Source organism: Phocoena sinus, chromosome 7 (assembly GCF_008692025.1).
Source record: "Phocoena sinus isolate mPhoSin1 chromosome 7, mPhoSin1.pri, whole genome shotgun sequence".
Lineage (NCBI taxonomy): Eukaryota > Metazoa > Chordata > Mammalia > Artiodactyla > Phocoenidae > Phocoena > Phocoena sinus.
In genome coordinates, this window is record NC_045769.1 from 79791369 (window position 1) to 79809946 (window position 18578).

The following is an 18578-nucleotide window of genomic DNA, read 5'->3' on the forward strand; positions in this document are numbered from 1 at the left end:
CCATGTTGTCAGTGTTTTCATTCTGGTTTATTGTCTTAATGTGTGCAGACTTGGTGATGGTAGCTCTATTAACTGTCCAGGGCTGGGATCGCCAGGGCAATTGGAAAGGTGTGACGGTTGCATTATGCAAATGAAAAAACGATTGTCCTCATCTTCTCTAGGAACCTTTTTATGGAACTCCGTCAACTAATAGCATTCTATCTTTTACTTCTGGGTACTTGAATTGGACATGAACCTGATAAACAGTGTGACCAGTTTGTGTGATTAATTTGTCTTAAAATGTGAGGAAGGTCCAGTCGTTTAAAGTGAATATTTTTTAAAGTGAACAGTCATGAGAATGGTTGACAGTAAACTGGAGAAAACGGAGGAAAAACGTTGCGGATGCCTGGGGACGGCACCTCCACACGCATGCTTGTTGAGTAGCGGTCTTTCTCCCCTCTGCAATGTAAGCTGCAGGACCACAGTGACCACGATTGCTGTGTTTACCAGTTTACATCTCTCAGCGCCAAATACGGTGCCTAGTATGTGACAGGTGTTCAGTTTATACGTGTTGACAGACAAATTAATGAACTATTAACATTTTTGTGTCCTGCCCCCCACCATGAATGAGTTTTTCTTACGTCTGTGATTGTAGCATACTACCTCATTTAATTCTTATTTCAATTTTTATCTCAACTTTTATTTAATTCTGCCTTATTTCAAAAGGAATTCAGGGTGACTATTTTTCTGACTAGTTCTTCTAGTAGGAATAAGACATATTTCCTTAAAAATGGCCTAAAAGCATCATGCAGTGCAAATAAATATATACAAATTTCATTTCTTTGAGATCTGTGTGAATCGGCATCTAGGAATGTCAGGAATGCAGCAGAGTTTGTGGTTTACTATCTGTAGACATTGAAATAGTAAATGGTACGACAGCTCTTTTGGGAAAAGATCTGTGTCATCATCTTCTTGATCTTTTATGCCCTTCCTTTTTTTAGTTTTCACATCTGGAATATCCTCTTTTGGGTGCTAAATAAACTTTATCCCATGAAAAGAATATTTTCACAATGTAAAATAGCCTCCGGCAGTCCTTTTGAATGTGTTCCTAATGACTGGAACCAACTTTTGGGGGATCCCATGAGTTGGGCTGCCTAAGTGACCAGTTATTCGCATCACTACATGGCTTACATTCTAGCAAATCATTCTGTATCAAAATGGACAAAATCTTTTTGAAACAGATCCAGTGTTTGAATTCTTCTAGTATTCAAATCCCCAAGTAATCTTCTACTGTATTTCCATTATTTTATTTTACAAGGAACATTGTGATTGACATCTTCCAGTGAAAGTTGTTTTCATAGTTAGGAGTATTTCTTTTGACTAGAATCCCAGAAGAGAAAATGGTTTGATGGGATTTGAGAATGCCTATTATTCCATGTTTTATTAGTATTGTATATTTTGGGTGGGGGAATTTCCACTCTAATAAAAGGATAAGCACATATTTGATTATTGAGACTATTTTTCTTATATGCTTCAATGTCCTCTTAATTATTCTTTTGTTCATTTATTGTTAGAATCTTAGTGTTTTTCTTGTAAATGGAATAAGTTCTTTAAATACTAAATATATTAGTCCTTGATCATTAAACTTCCCCATTTGTCCCTTTAATTTTAATAATTATCTTTTCTTTCTTTTTAAAGATTTAATTTTATTTATTTTTGGCTGCATTGGGTCTTCCTTGCTGCACGTGGGCTTTCTCTAGTTGCGGCTAGCGGGGGCTACTCTTCGTTGTGGTGCGTGGGCTTCTCATTGTGGTGGCTTCTCTTATTGCGGAGCATGGGCTCTAGGTGTGCTGGCTCATTAGTTGTGGCTTGTGGGCTCTAGAGTGCAGGCACAGTAGTTGTGGCACACGGGCTTAGTTGCTCCAAGGCATGTGGGATCTTCCCAGACCAGGGCTCGAACCTGTGTCCCCTGCATTGACAGGCAGATTCTTATCCACAGCGCCACCAGGGAAGTCCCTATAATTATCTTTTTAGCATATAAAAGTGTTTATGAAAATAAAAAAATTACATAAGAAATGCATGATTTCTTTGTGTGAAAAACAGAAAAGAGACATAATAAGCAAGAAGAAAATTAAAATCATTCAGGGCTTCCCTGGTGGCGCAGTGGTTGAGAGTCCGCCTGCCGATGCAGGGGACATGGGTTTGTGCCCCGGTCCGGGAAGATCCCACATGCCACGGAGCAGCTAGGCCCACGAGCCATGGCCGCTGAGCCTGCGCGTCCGGAGCCTGTGCTCCGCAACAGGAGAGGCCACAACGGTGAGAGGCCCGCGTACCGCAAAAAAAAAAAAAAAATCATTCACTGTCTCATCATTCTAATAAAACCAGTATCAACACTTTGGAATGGGTATATATTTGAGTCAATATTTTGAATACAGAATTCTAAAAAACTCTGTAATTTTTCCACAATATACTATAAACGTCTTTTACACATGAAACATTATTTTACTGGATGTATTATGTTTGCCTGTTTGGATTATCATAATTTATCTAACCAGTCTTCTGTTGTTAAATTGTTCCTTAGTTCTCACCTTTAAAAATAATACAATTAATACTTGAATTTATTTTTTATTCAAATTACAAATTGAATTGCTGTGTAAACGTGTTTGAATTTTTAAAAGGCGTTATTGACATGTTGCATAATTGTCTTACCCAAAGAGTACCCACATCCTGGTCAATTCTTACTCAAGCACATGACCATCTCTATATTAAGACACTTTTTAAAATTTTTTATTTATTTTTGGCTGCTACTCTTCGTTGCGGTGCACAGGCTTCTCGTTGCGGTGGCTTCTGTTGTTGCGGAGCACGGGCTCTAGGCACGTGGGCTTCAGTAGTTGTGGCATATGGGCTCAGTAGTTGTGGCTTGCGGGCTCTAGAGTGCAGGCTCAGTAGTTGTGGCGCATGGGCTTAGTTGCTCCACGGCAAGTAGGATCTTCCCGGACCAGGGTTTGAACCCGTGTACCCTGCTATGGCAGGCGGATTCTTAACCACTGTGCCACCAGGGAAGTCCCAAGACATTTTATATTATAGTAAGATTTGTTGACCTGTTCATTGCTCCTCACAGGCCATCACTGCTCTCCAGGCGTTTTCAGGTTGTGCTGTACGTTGACTCGTTCTCCCTCACTTAGCAAAGGGCAGCACAGAGCTTCTCTCTACCCTCGACTTTTCTGTGATCTTTAGCCTTTAATTATTGTGCAAAGTTTATTTGTTAATCCACTTGTATCCATCATGTGCTAATCATAGACTTTTTTTGGAAGAACAGAAGGGAAAAACCTAAAAAAGGTACTCTCAGCTCATGTTTTTTTAATGTGGGGGAAGAGTAATCTCTAACCATCTAACAGAGATGACTGGTCTTCTGCCTTGGTGATGCTTTCCTGCAAATGTGTCAGTGTACAACTGGCAGCCTTTAATGCTAGTCCTTTTGCTTTTCTTTTAAAGGTTCTTTGTTTTAGAGGAAGTTTACATTCATTTTAATAATAGAGATTGTACTCTTTCCCAGTGTGACTGAAACTCCCATCTTACCGTTATCTCTCGCAAGAAAATTGCTTTTGATGAACAAGTTTTTAAGTTGCAGGAACACATCTTTGTATATTTCAAACACTTACTGTTTCATCCTTTTAAATTCTTAGCTACTCTCTGGATATGTTTGAGGTATGAGATTGAACATCTTCATAGATTTTTGGTCATTTGTATTATATAAATTTTCTACCTCCTTTGTACATTTTGCTCCTGCTTTGTGAAAGTTGTTTTAAAGTACAATGATCTTTTGCCATGTGTCATTAATCTTTTTACCTTTTGTGTGTGTGTGTGTGTGTGTGTGTGTGTGTGTGTGTGTGTGGTATCTTAAGTTGGTCTCAGAAGAATTAAAAATTTTAATTGGATATATTAAGCTTTCTTTATGGTTTGTTGTTCAAAACTTTTGTGATGGAGAAGATGGAAAATAACTATACCTAATGGTTGTAGGATATTTTTTTTGTACGCTGAGTAGATGATAATGACTTTATATTTATTCCTTTTTTCCCCCAGTAAACTGTTTCTAGTTAATGTGATAGGATCAGTAAAGAGGACATGATTGGCTTTTTATCTACTGGAATATATTTCCTACATTTTCTTTGTTTTTAGGATTTTGCCTTTTTTGTAGAACCCTACTTAAGCCATACATTGAATACAATTCAAAGGTAAAAAGTGTTGAAAGTCCTGTGTTAATTCCTTCAAAATATATATCCAGTGTCCATCCATTAATGTCCAACATATTAAGGGATTTGTTAAATTATAAGGTGAAACATGCTGCCATTAAATTTTCTTTACAAGATTTTAACAGTGTGGGGAAATAACTGATGTGACAGGTAAGTGGGGAAGAAAGGATACAAACTTTTACATCTAGTATGATCTCAACTATGTTTAGGAAAAAAGCATAGAAAAAAGGAAGAAAATGTATCCTAACAGTATATATTACAGGTTGTTGTAAGATGACAGCATTATGGTTGATATTTTTCTGATTCTTTATGCTTTTGTACATGCCAGATATTCTGTATTGAGCACGTTACGTTCATACTTAGAAACCAGTGTTGGATCATTTTTGTTTGTTTTTAAAGAATCATCTTAATGGGGTAGGAAAAATACAAAAATGTTTCTAATTTATAAGTAAATGAGATGCAACTCTGTTTTTTTGTTTGTTTTATCTTCGTCTAACTGCATTTGGGGCATTATGAAGAGAGATCAAGGTGATTAGTAAATATTAATTCACTGATACAATACCATTTGCAAACTCCAGATGCAAGGTTGATTAATTTTGATAGAATTCCCATCAATCATTGTGGATATAAAGATACGAACTACTCTTTTAGCTTGTTGTTGATATTTTACGGCTTTTGAAGGATTCTTGACCATGGATAAGATCCATTCAAATGGTTATTTTTCAAAAGATACAAGCAAAATGCAGTGAGAATTAGAAAAAAGAGGTATTATTTCCTGTGCAGGGTTCAAGAACTCTTCATATAAGCAGGCTGGTATAGTAAACCAAACACTAGGCTGGGAGACAACCTGAGTGATAAACTTAGATCTGCCGTGTACGCACTTCCAGTGCTTTAAGACCTCAACTTCCTCATTTGCAAAACCCCTTTTTCTTAAGTGATATTCTGTGAAACCCCATGTAAAACAAAAACAGATAAAATTGTTGTTTTATTTCTGTCCATTTTCTGTAAGTTCCCACATTTACTGGGTGGAAAAAAGGGGGAGCAGTATAATTAAAATTTAATTAGTTAGTATCAAATTTAATTAAAATTTTACATTTATTTAGAATTTTTAAAAATGTGTTCCCTTTTTGAAAATAGGAAAATAATAATTGACAAAAAATGGGAAAGATGGATTTACTAAAGATAGAAATAAATTTTAAATGTTTAATGGTCTTTTTGTACATATAAATAGTGTTAGCATTTTGGCTTCATTTTAATAAAAATAGGATGTATTTGAGAGAGAGAATGGTAGTCAGTTTTTAAGAAAATATAAATTTTTTTCACATTATTAAGTTGCCTGCTTGTTTTCTGTACTTGATAAATGAGAGCCACATTAAAATTATTTATAGTTTAATGGATTGCTTCACTAATATTTGCCAGGTGAGAACATTACTTTAATAAAAGATGTTTATACAACATTTTTCATGGTGAGTATGGCTCTCAAATGTTTTATTCTTATATTATCATTTGATTAAACAACAAATTCATTTGATTCAGACAAAATTATTTGCTACCCCTTAAAATGAATACATTTAAGAGTCCCTCTATGAAAAAGCAAAGTTGATATATAAGGGAATTATACCAAATGGGTAACAGTGGCTCTCTGTAAGGAACGGGATTGTGGGAAGGTATAAAAATGACTTAGTTGTAACTATTCTTTTATTTTTATTTAATAATTTAATTATTAGATTAAATTTCTGTAATTAGTATCAAATAATTACAATTAAACAGTATGTTATACTTTTGATATAAAGTTGGAACAGAGAAATATAGGAAATATAAATATATCTAGTGAATAATGACTATAAGCAAATATAATTTTCAGCTGACTTATCAAAATTAATTATAATTAATGTGCTGAATTTGAATGTTAGAAAACAAGCTAACACTTTAAACATTAGTAATGTATTAAAAGTAAAATGACTCTTACTTTAAAAGAGGATTCAGGTAATTCATGCTAAACTTTCTTTTGACTTTAAGCTGCCGACAAGAGTGCCAACGTGATGACTTTCTGGGTACCGTTGCTGTAAACAAGCATATATTCCGTTCCTGCTGTGTGAAAAGGAGCCACATGTAATGATTGTGGTCGTATTCAAGGACAGAGTGCTGAGGATATCATTTCCATAGACAGTACAATGCTGCAGCTGGCTCTGTCAGTCTAGGAGGAGAGTGCACTTAAAAAAAGACCATGAAGTAATTTGCAGTTCAGGGGCAGTGTTTTAAAGGAAATGAGCTGGAAGTCTACTCACTAAAGTCAAAGGAAACCTTGTGCTGTTTTTTCTTTTTAATGTTTTTGTGTCTTCAAAGTGTAACCATACCAGCTTGCATAGCCCACGTTAGGAATTCAGGAAAGGGTGGACAGCGTTAAGAATTTTGCTTTTTGGAAAAGTTCTTTGGCGGGAGACCTTGGAAGAAAAAATTATATACATGTCTGGAATTTAAACCTACATTGGTAATTTCATCTAAGACATTTAAGAAATGTGTTTCAGGGATATTTATTAGTTATTTGTTCCCTTGCAGTGCAAGGCTGACAAGCATATAAGTGCACGAGTCCCAACAGCATGAAAGCAAGGAGTCAGAGTTCCCACCCTCCTTGGCTCAAAGGAAATACAAGTGAGTAGCATTCAGTGGACCAATAACCTGACCAAAAATCCATTAAGTGCATAGCTAGTTTTCCTAGGACAATATTTTAGCTACAAGTGATTTTTTGACACCATGTGTATCTCCTCACTCCTCTTCTCTAGTGTCCAAAAATGTATCTTTCAGCTTCTATATACAATAGCAAAATAAAATTCAACAGATACCTGAATACCTACCATGTCTTAGAGATGGTGCTAGGGGTCAGGGATGTAGAGAATGAAACCACGTATGTTCCCAGGTTGCTTAATCTCGTGGGGAAGATTTATGAACAGTTAGCTTGGGCAGTGTTAGAAACATAACATTAGACATGTAAGTATTTCTGCTTCTGGTTGTAAGATTTCTGGCCCAAGACTCATGAGAAATAAGTCTGTGCCAGAGCATCTCTCTCTTTTATTAGGTGTCAGTCACATAGCTTGGTTCCTCTTTGGGATGTATTTTTTTCATATTTGTGCCTACTGACTCCTCTTTCACCCTATATTGTGGGAATTCCTCAAGACACACCACCACTCTGCTATTCCAAGTCATTCAAGGTATTACCAAACCTCCCTCTCCATCCCTGACCATTTGCTTTTTATTGAGACTCACGTTGCCTACAGACATATGTTGCCTGTGTGATTGTTCAGATGTCTGAAATGTGATGTGTATGTCAGAAAAATTCATCTTCCCTACTACCCACCTCTTGCTTCCTTTTTCCATTTTCTCAAATTTCATTACCATTGATCTTCTCTTGGTCCTTCAAGTAACAACGTCCTTACATAGAATGGCCTCTCCTTTTCCCTTCCCTCTCTCCCTTCAACCTTTGTTGCCAGTATCTGTGTTTCTTTCCTTCTTTCCAACTTCAAACAAACATTTGGAAAGTTCTCCTGGTTTAAACTCAAAACTTTATTCCTTCCTCAAGTCTGTTCTTTCAAAATTACTGCTCAAGTTATTTAATACTAATCAGTTACATTATCACAAAAGTACTAGTATACCAAGTATTTTTAAAAGATAGATTTATCAGAACAATGACAACATTTCAGAGATGTTTGCTAGTGATTATACATTTAAATTAATAATGTTCTGTATGCATATACTTCTTGAATTCTCAGTCCACTCAACAAAAATGGTATTAAAATTAATTCTAAGGTATTGTTTGAAAAGTAAGTGGATAGAAACAGCTCTGAGTTGAACTTTAACATGTATTCGGAGATTTTTCTAGTTGTCCAGATGTTTATCCTTTCCTCCTTCAAATACTGGAACCACCTAAATAAGTCTGTTGAACCAAAAATCCTATAAAATGATCAGATGCTACTGAATTCAACTGGCTGGTTTTCTACAGATTTACCTATTTACCTGTAAACCAAAATAAGTCAGAGATTCCTTGAAGTTGTTTATTTCTCCCGTAATTGTCCAAGGCAGGTGTTCCAATTTGATGGCCAGGTCCTTCCGTCTTGGGACTCTACCATCCCCAAGGCCTTGCTGTTAACGGCATCAAGGCTGAAGAAGGGGACAGAGCATGGAGGAGATATGTCTCCTTCTTAAAGGCCTCAGCCCTAAAAGTGGCATGCCTGACTTCTGATCATATTCCATGGGCAAGAGCTGGTCACGTGGCCACCACAAGATCCAAGGGAGGCTGGGAAATACAGTCCCCGGCTGGAGAGCCACTTCCTGGTCACCACTGTATCACAATCAATGAGTGGGATTTGGTAGACAACAACTCTCTCTGTCATGTAGGGCATTTGGACAAGTTGACAAATGATTACAGTATGGCAGTAAAGAATACATTTAACTCAGTTAACTCAGACTGGGGGACAGGTCAAGGAAGGCTTTGGGGAGAGAGTGGCATTTGAGCTGTGTCTTAAAAGAAGAGTGAAAGTTAACCAGGTGAAGAAGAGGAAATGATTTGAGGCAGAGAAAACATGTGAAAGATAAGGAGATATAAAAGTATGATAAGGAGAACAAAAGTAGTGCAGTATAAGTGGGTTGCATTGCAGAGCTGTGATAAGGTGAGCCAAAAGACGTGGCTAAAGGGGCTTTAGATTCAAAGGAAAACTTGCGTATTCAAAATATTTTGTAGGATGTAGAATCCACAAGGTTTGGACGGGAGATGAGGTCTGAGATAGTGAAAGGTCATACTACCTATGGCCTTGTAACCATGGGGGAAATTTTGGATTTTATTGTAAATAAGGCTAAACTAAGGACACACATGTATTTATTCAATCACAACAACCATATTCTGCCCCTACTCCCCAGAATACAACATTTCCTAAGTGGTACATGTCAACATAGTGTACTAGCATGGGACTCATTATTTTAGAGTGACATTGACATGTTTATTTGAATTAATGTTCTCAGCTGAGCTGTCTCATGGTGAGAACAAGTTCACATGCAACAGAAATGAAGACAACAGGTATAGGGAGAGGAGGGAGAATGAAAATAATGCCAAACAATGCTAATGTGAATTTTTTCTAAAATGAAACGTTTTGGGTATGGTTTTGCAAAAGCCAAGCCAAGATTCAATGTTGGGGGTAGTCTCCAAAAGGAAAGTTTTCCTCTCATTTAAGATAATGGTGCCATTTCCTCCAAAGGCTGTGGTCCAGTTCTCATGGTGTCTATGACAGGCACTGGCCCAACAACTCCATGCAGAGGATTTGGGGAAGAGTTCAAGAGAGGTTCAAGAGAATTTATATTAGAAAACTCCTACTTCTAAATAAGAATCTGGGACCTGATAATATGAAGATGCACTTTTCAAAAGAGCCCTCTTGAGACTCAAGGAAAAATTTTAGGAAAGGGGAAGGTCTCAGAGTTGAAGAGCAGACTTTGACACAGCTGCCTGTAGGATATGATATGAGAGGCATTTCTGAGAGGATTTCCTATTCAAAATGGCAACGTAGCTAATTTTGAATAGCTAATCCCCAGACCCCTTGCTAACCCCAGGAACTTTCCAAAGTGCTTGGTATTAAAATGTCATTCCATTGGTCAGGGTGAGATTTTTGTCTTAGAGTACAGTGGAATTGCCTTTACCCTGATATGGTGGATGTGTTAATAGCTGAGTAACAGACAGGAATCCCATTTTGTAGAGTGTCTCCTGAAGCACCTAACTCCACCCACAGCAGGTGCCCCTTCTTGCCCACATGAGGTATTGCAACACTTCAGTGGACAGCTCAGCTCTCCTCTACCATTTTCCTTACTTTCCTTTCCCCAAGCTCAGCAGACAACCTTGCTTCATAATTTTTTGAAAAAACAGTCAAGGCCATGAGGTGTTAATTTCTTGATTTTCCTGCCCTCTTATCTACATATTTACCTCCCTCTGCCCATTTCTGGGAATTTGTTTCCTCCGCTCACTGAGGAAAGACACACAGATTCTACAAAATGTGTCCTTGAATTTCTAGACATCTAGGCAAAAAGGATTTCCAAAAGGGAGGGAAGCAAGTGGCCCTGATCTGAGGAGAAAACTGACCTTGACCTTGGGCCCCATCTCTGCAGGGGAGGCGGTGTAGGCTGGTGGTGGCCAGCCAGGGTTTTAGCTGGATTCAGTTTTGACTCATCTCTCCATCCCTTACTGACTGTGTAATTTGGAGCAAATTAACCTCTGAGCCACCTCTTTTAGCTTCACTTCTCTTTGGAAAATCGGAATAATGTCTACTTTGTAATGAGAATTAAATGAGATCATACAAGTGTGGAGGAAAGAAAATGTAATTTAAAAACCTAATTTCAGTTGCTTCCACATGAACCGTCCTCAACAGGGGAAAACTTATCCTTTTGATTAGGAAAGCATATTGATGGGCCACCTACTTCTGAGAGGCAAAGTACAGACCCAACTGGATCAGAGAGGTTGGGATATAGTGGGTATAAATGTAGCTTGCTCTGAGTAAAGAAGCAGTGAGACTTTCAAATTTTCTCCCTGAAACCCAAGGAAAGCAGTTTGGACCCTGGAACTAGAGGAAAAAGCAATGGGGGAATAAGCCCAGAGCGCTCTTCCCAACGGGCATAGTAGATAATAAAGTGATGGCTGCTTTTTCTTTGATGCTCCAGTTTCTTGTTACCCTTTCCTGTGTCTTCAGAGAAGCTTTGCAGCTTCCTTAGATTTGTATTAACACTGCCTTAAGGAATCAGTGGAAGGTCATGTTCAGAGCAGGCTGGGGCAGGCCACAGGATGTCGATAGGGAATCAAGAGTTGCGTCTAGGGACTGGGAGCAAGTGGTGAGAAGAACCACCAGGAAAATGTAACTTCCTCTCTGGCGCTCCTCAGAAATATTAGGAAGGGAGCTGGACTCTCCTAGTTATCCATTTATTTGCATTTTGGAGACTTTGTATCCCTTTGAGCCCAAAAACCTGGAGGACTTGGGGACAAGTGAAATACACTGAGTACTTTGTACTGCCACCACCTTAGAATAAGCTACCACCCCCTCTAACCTGGACTACTGCAAGTGCCTCTTACACATACAGCATCTTCCATTGTCACTTCCAATCCATTCTTCATACAATTGCCAAAAGAAGGTATTTTAAGCATAAAATGGATCAAGCCACCACCCTACTTAAATCTTTTCTTTGGCTTCCCCCTGGATAAAATCCAAACTCCTTATCTTGACCTATTAGGCCTGCATGTTTCCATGAGCCACCTTGTGTGGTGTCCAATGGCGCCCTTCACCGACAGTGCTCCAGGACCCTCAGGGTCCGTACACACCCTTCTGTCTTCTGAAGTCCTCCTCATCCTCTTCACGTGTCTGGCTCATCCCACTCCGGTCTCAACACCAGTGTCACCTTCTTGGTGCGATCTTCCCTGGCCACTCTAGGTAAATAGGTCTCGCCCTCTGACCCTTGCTATTATCTATTGTGATACTCTGGCTGTTTCTTCATCACACTTACCCAGATTTGTGATTATTCATCTTTTTGCTTGCTTATTTACTATCTGTCTCCATGAGGGCAAAGGCTTTGAGTACTTCACAAACCCCACCATGCCTCTAGCACCTGCCTTAGTGCCTGAACCCTAGTATAGGCACTCAGATATTTGAAGGATGGATAGATGAATGAACGTGCATCCAGAGTAACACCATTCAATAGAAGTATAATGTGGGCCACATATGTAATTTTAAATTGTTCGGTGGTTACATGTAAAAGAAACAGTAAAATTAATTTTAATAGTGTATTTTATTTACCCAGTATATCCAAAATCTTATCATTCCAGCACGTAGTCAACATAAAAATTATTAATGAGAAATTTTACATTTTTTTGTACTAAGTCTTAAAAATCCATTGTGTATTTTACACTGTCATCGCATCTCAGTTTGACCTAGCCACATTTCAGGTGCTCAGTAGCCACATGTGACTCTTGGACAGTGAGGTCTAGAGCATACTGGACAGTGAGGTCTGTACTGGACAGTGAGGTCTAGAGCATACTAGGGCTTCATATGTGGTAGCTTACATGATAAAAGTAATGCAAAGCTTCAGATGAAGAAAGGCTCATTTTGAGAGCTGCAGAGAGGAGCTGTACCTACTGGCCAAGTCAACAGTATACCTGAGGCTTCATTCACCCGCTAACATCTGGAACAACAGGGAGACCTAGCGTGCCCTAATGGATGAGTAAGGCTACTGGAAGAGGAGCAAGATGGACATCTGTGCAAAAGCCCTTGCCTTCCAGATGCCACAGAGCGAGTGCAGAGAGGACAGCAGAACAACAGGCTTGCTGTCTGGGTGGGAGGACAGTGGACAGCAGGCTTTGCCGGAAAGTTCTCTGCCAGCGGAGTATCTCAGAATGGAATCCATCCAGACACCATCAGAGATCTTGCAGAAACATACTGTTTCTGGGGTTTGTTGGTAACATAGTATGTAATGCTGATTTTTTTTTGGTGATTTTTCTTCTTTTGATTAAAACTTCCTTTGGCTAATTTGTGGCCAAGCATGCTTCCAGTTAGGAAGTTAGAACCAGCCAGTTAGGCTGTCTACTGAAGAGTTTTAACCAGTTTTCTGGGTAGGAAATTGTCTCCTAAAAAAGTGACTTTTAGATGAGAGCGTCTCACTAGATAATATTCACCACTGCATCCATGGCACAGTGCTTGGGAGAAAAATCCATTATGTATATTTAAAACTCAGTTGTAATACTCTGAGAGTAAAATGTGCGTAGTATAAAGAGGTAAGCCACTTACTGGTATCCAAAGCAAGAAATGTTTCCCACCCATGTTACGTTTCATCGCTCAATGCCATTATCATCTCTTGTCACTGTGAGTTCCTGAATCAGAGGGACAATAGGGCAATTAGTGCCAAGTCACTGAGCCCACCTCTTTGCTCTTACAGAGCAATCTGGGTAGTGGATTCTGAATCGTTTTGCACAGAGTTCCCAAAGGCGTCAGTGGAGATCTGTAAGCAGGAGCACGTTTATGGATATTTGAGAATTCAGCAGCCCAGATCTGAGAACCCAGCCCACAGTCCAGAGTGAACAGTTCTAACATGTTGACTTCTCCTAAAACTGAAGACCCGTTCTTTGCAAGTTTCAAATAATATCTGCCAGTAATATTTTGTTGGAGATCCATGATTTACAAAAGGTCCAATAATTTTGGTGAGAGGTTTCCTTAGTGGGGTGAGGAAGGTAAGACTCTTTCCCCAGCACAAAGAAAGCTGCTAATTTGATAAAATATCAGCTGTGTTTGACAACAAACAGAAACACGCCATGAAAGCACAACTGTTCATTTCAGACTATATTAATAGAAAAATCTGGTAAACAAAGAAGATTAGCACAAGAACGTTCTACCAAGTAGATCCAATTTCTCCAAGGAAATGTTAATCCATACTCGCTACAGGCTTTCACATTAAAAATAAAAAATGAGTCATCATTGTCTCACTGATTATTTTAAAAGATTTTATAAAGGTTAACGGGTGTTTTGAGTCAAATGAGTCTTTTTTTTAATTTGTTTTTCTCCCCTTCAAATACTTATAATGAAACAAAATATTAAAATATATTTTTAAGTTCTTAAGGGGCCCTTGCCAGTTTCATTTCTCTTTCCCTCTTAAACTATATTATGTCTGAGCTCCAGTGTATTTTCTACTTGCTATATATGCATGTATCCAGAGATAAAATACAGTATTGCCTTTGCATTTTTTAATTTTCAAATAAATGGTAACTACTGCTAATACTTTGTGTCTTCTTGCAGAAACTTTTGTGACCATACAAGCATATATAATTTTTTACATACATAAGTTCATATACACATTTCCACACCTTGTGCTTTTCACTTAATATGTCTTAGATATCTTTTTATATTTACCCATGTAGAGCTACCTCATTTGACTTAACAGCTCTGAATATTCCATGTTAGATGTACCTCAGTTTATTACCCCAATTTCTTATCAATGGGCATTTAAATTGTTTACTTTCTCCTATTGCAAAAATTCCTCTATTACAAATATTGCTGAAAATGTTTCTGTGTACTTACAAAAGTATACTCATGAACTAAATTTCAAAGGCTGTGTTCATTTTAAATTTCAATAGTCATAACCAAATTGCTCTTCAAGAAGTATGAGAGTGTTTGTTTCCCCCTATTCTGGGTATTGTCAGATGATTTGACATTATTCAAGCACTGGTGAAAAATGGCATTTTATTGCTTGAATTTGCAATTTTCTAATATGTGCAATAAAAGCTCTTTTCATCTGCTTATTGGTCCTTTTTTATCCTGTGAACTGCCTATTCATAGCCTTTTCTCTTTTAAAATTTGATTCCTTTTTCAAGTTGCTATACAAGTGCTTTTTTATATTAGGGAAATTCAACCCATTCTTGTACGTATCGCAATTTTGTTTTACCAATTTTCTTTTGACTTTGTTTATGGTATTGTTTAAGTTACAGAACTCTGCAGCATTTGATTCTTTCTTACTTCTCTTTCTTACTCGAGTCTGGGTCCTTGCCACTCAAAGATTTCCCATTGAACAATTACAGAACCAAAGCAGGGCATTACTAATAAACCTGCCTCACAAAATTGAGGAATCCCAGACCTTGGAATGGTTCAAACGGGCACTAAAATTTATCTGACAGGACTGTTGTGTGGAGGACAGGGAGACTGGATTTGAAGATATTAGAGTTCCTTCCACTTTTCAATAAAACCCATGGTGCTATGAAGAATCTGCTTGGAGTCATTTTTTGGAGTCTTTCAGAATGAGCATTTTTGAGTTCTCCTTATTGTCTGTAGTTACTTGCATTTACTGTAGGAGACTTCACTGTCTTGGCTGCAATTTATGCCCATGTGGCTCTCTGGAAATAAAAGAGGTTGGAAATGTGTGACTCGGGCTTATGCCCAACACTCCCCTCCCCCACTCCACACCTCCTCTGCCCTCGAAGGTCCCAGCACCTCCGTGGCCCAGGTGGGGAATGAGGAGTGGGTTTGTGTGACCTGTGAGGCCTCCAAGGGCTGTTGTGGGACCATCTGTTGATCAGCCAGAACGAAATGTACCCCCTTCCCAGCCCACATGTAGCGTGTTTGCCAGCTTCTTGAAGATGGACACATTCCCTTTTCTGTTTACACCATAGACACTCAATAAACAGCAAATGTTAGTAGTCATAATAATCCATGGTTGCCCTGAAAAACAACAAACTCTTGAATAAAATCAGCATTAATGGACTCCAAACAACTGTCACATCTCAGGCGCCTCAGAGTGAGCTTGCTATTTGGTAGCCAATGACCTTTCCTTGCCAGCCTGCCCCTGCGTGTTACTGGAGGGGGACCAACTGCTTTCCCAGAGTGCTCGGGGCAGCTTCCAACAGCTGTGTTTGCCCAACTGTTTGATGTCACCTTCCTATTTAGTCTTCGGACTAGATCTGAGAAAAGAAAACACAGCACAACAGCAAGTTCTAAACTGTAAATATGACAAGGCAATAAAATGGCTTGTCTGCTTAGATATTGGGAATGCTCCACAGAGACCAAAAGGCTGGAAGGGGAGGCTAGGATAAGATTTGGAATCCCCATTTCTAATTTAAGGCCTTCAGAAGTCTGGATTTGTTTAGCATGTAAATTCCTTAGAACTGGCATTCCTCAATTGATTGGAGAGTCTGAATCTGGGCTGCTGACAGAGAGTCTAGAGGAGAGCGATGGGTACAGCAGAGTGATTAATCATCTCATTTCTTTAGAAATGGAAACAAAGATCCTCTGTCATTGTGCTGTGGCTTAGCGGTAAGGGATCTGGAGCGTATCTGGAAACAGTCGCCTAGTTCTGGCACTACCTGGGCCAAGACATTTTATCTCTAGGCTTAGTTTATCTCACTTTGCCCATCTGTGTAATGGGAGGGTCAGACTTCATTAGATTGTCTAATGAAACTCTAAGAGCTTCAGTAGCCTTTGCAAAGTTAAACAGAGACCAGAAACTATCCAGGAAGCCTTGACTTTATCCATAAAAAGGGCTTATAAAGACTTTTAAAAATGTTCCCTGTGAATTTTATATAAATTTTGCCACTCCCTAAATCTTCTCTATCTTTCTTTGGAAACTAACTCCAAGGAGGGTTAGTTTCATGAATCTACTCATAGGAGCAAAGGGAATTTGACTAGCTGGAATAATTCCTCAAACTTTTAAACTCTTGAGTCCAGATCTTGTCTATCACTGTCATTGATAACAGAAACAAATATATATTGAATATTTACAGTAAGTAAGAAACTTATTTTGCCAGGAACTTGATTAAAAACAAACTCGGCCCTATGCCTAACAGACAGACTCACATGATCATTGTAGAGGTAAATTTCAGATAACAAGGTAAAACACAGGGGTGGCATTTTCTGGATTACAGTGGAAAATGGCGTCAGGATGCTCTGTGGATGGGGAGAGCCCTGACAGAAGCCTTGAAAAAGGAGGCCTCAGAGTAGTGAAGTGAAGCTGGGAGGTGCTCCAAGCCAGGAGGAATGATGCACAAGGGCACACAAGAGCAATATTTGGGAGACACTGAGCAGGTGAGCCTCTGAAAGACAGGACCAGTGAAAGCGAGTGGCCAGCAGATTTGGCTGGAAGTGAGGTTGGAGGTTTTGGCAGAAACTGCTAGTTACTTACTCTGATATCTTTTCCTCTCCTCCTTAGTAATCTAACCCTGATTTTTAGCTGAGCTTCTTACTGCTCCGAATTAAATATTACTTTTTCCAAGTTCCTTTGCAGTTAAGTGTGAACATGTGGATGAGTTCCGGCCTATAAAATATTGATACAAGCAGAAATGTTCTGGGGGACTCTAGGAAAATGCATGTTTATCTTTCCCCTTTTTTCCTGCTACTTGGAAAGCAGATGAAGTGGCTTGAGCTCTAGCAACCATCTTGAACCAGGAGGTGATTTGAGAATGGGTATCACATGCTAAAATTTCTAGAGAAGAAAGGAGACTGGGTCATTAATAATGCTTGGAAGCTGCATACTAGCCCAAGACTGCTTATCTTCAGACTTGTTTTATGTGAAAGAGATTTTTAGGGCATAATTCTTTAGTATTTTTCTTAAAAAAAATTCTTTTTATTAAAGTGTAGTTGATGTATAATATTACATGTTACAGGTGTACACTATAGTGATTCACAATTTTTAAAGGTTATGCTCCATTTTTAGTTATTATAAAATGTTGGCTATATTACCTGTATTGTACAATATATCCTTGTAGCATTTTTTTTTTTTGGCCGCACCATGCAGCATGTGGGATCTTATTTCCCGGACCAGGGATCAAACCTGCGCCCCCTGCAGTGGAAGCTCAGAGACTTAACCACTGGACCACCAGGGAAGTCCCCCTTGTAGCTTATTTACTTTATGCATAGTAGTTTGTACCTCTTAATCCCCTACCCCTATCTTGCCCCTCCCCCTTTCCCTCTCCCCACTGGTAACCACTGGTTTGTTCTTTATATGTGTGAGTCTGTTTCCTTTTTTATTATACTCACTAGTTTGTTTCATTTTTTAGATTCCACACATAAGTGATATCATACAGTATTTGTCTTTCTCTGTTTATTTCACTTAGTGTAATACCCTCCAAGTCCATCCGTGTTGTTGCAAATGGCAAAATTTCATTCTTTTTTATATATATACACACTTTCTTTATAGTAATTTCTAATAAAGTTCAATGAAGTTAAGAATAATAATAGTAGCTAACCTTTTTTTTTTACCATGTGTCCTGTATTGCAAAAAGTATATTACATGTATTATTTAATTTAGTGCTAACAGTAACTCTGTATGCTAGGTACTGTTGTAATCTCTATATTTCACATGAGGAAACCGAGTCTTGGAGAAGCTAGTAACTTTCCCAAGGTCACACGGTAGGTTCACAATGGAAATGGACAATATTTCCCTAGTTTTGTTTTTTGTTTTTTTGGGTTTTTTTTTTTTTTTGCGGTACGCGGGCCTCTCACTGTTGTGGCCTCTCCCGTTGCGGAGCACAGGCTCCAGATGCGCAGGCTCCGGTCGCGCAGGCTCACGGGCCCAGCCGCTTCGCGGCATGTGGGATCCTCCCGGACCGGGGCACGAACCCGTGTGCCCTAGCATCAGCAGGCGGACTCTCAACCACTGCGCCACCAGGGAAGCCCTCCCTACTTGTTTAAGAAGAAGGTTAGTGAGTTCTCTCTGTCGCCCCAGACAGGTATAAACTGAGTCTGGGGTGCTGAGCAGAGATTTCTAGGCTAATAGGATTTATCTGGCTGGTTCAGAGAGCAGGACATGAATTTTGACGCCCTGGGTTTTGAGGACATTTTGACTGTGCCG

The 18578-nt window shown here is 38.9% G+C and overlaps 1 protein-coding gene across 1 annotated transcript in view; it reads left to right on the forward strand.

The window, feature by feature from the left end:
- NEB (nebulin) overlaps positions 1 to 18578 on the forward strand; it is a 277224-nt gene that overhangs the window by 6275 nt on the left and 252371 nt on the right. The window contains 1 exon segment of the mRNA XM_032636744.1: positions 6792 to 6884. The gene's annotated coding sequence lies outside the window, so the exon portion shown is untranslated.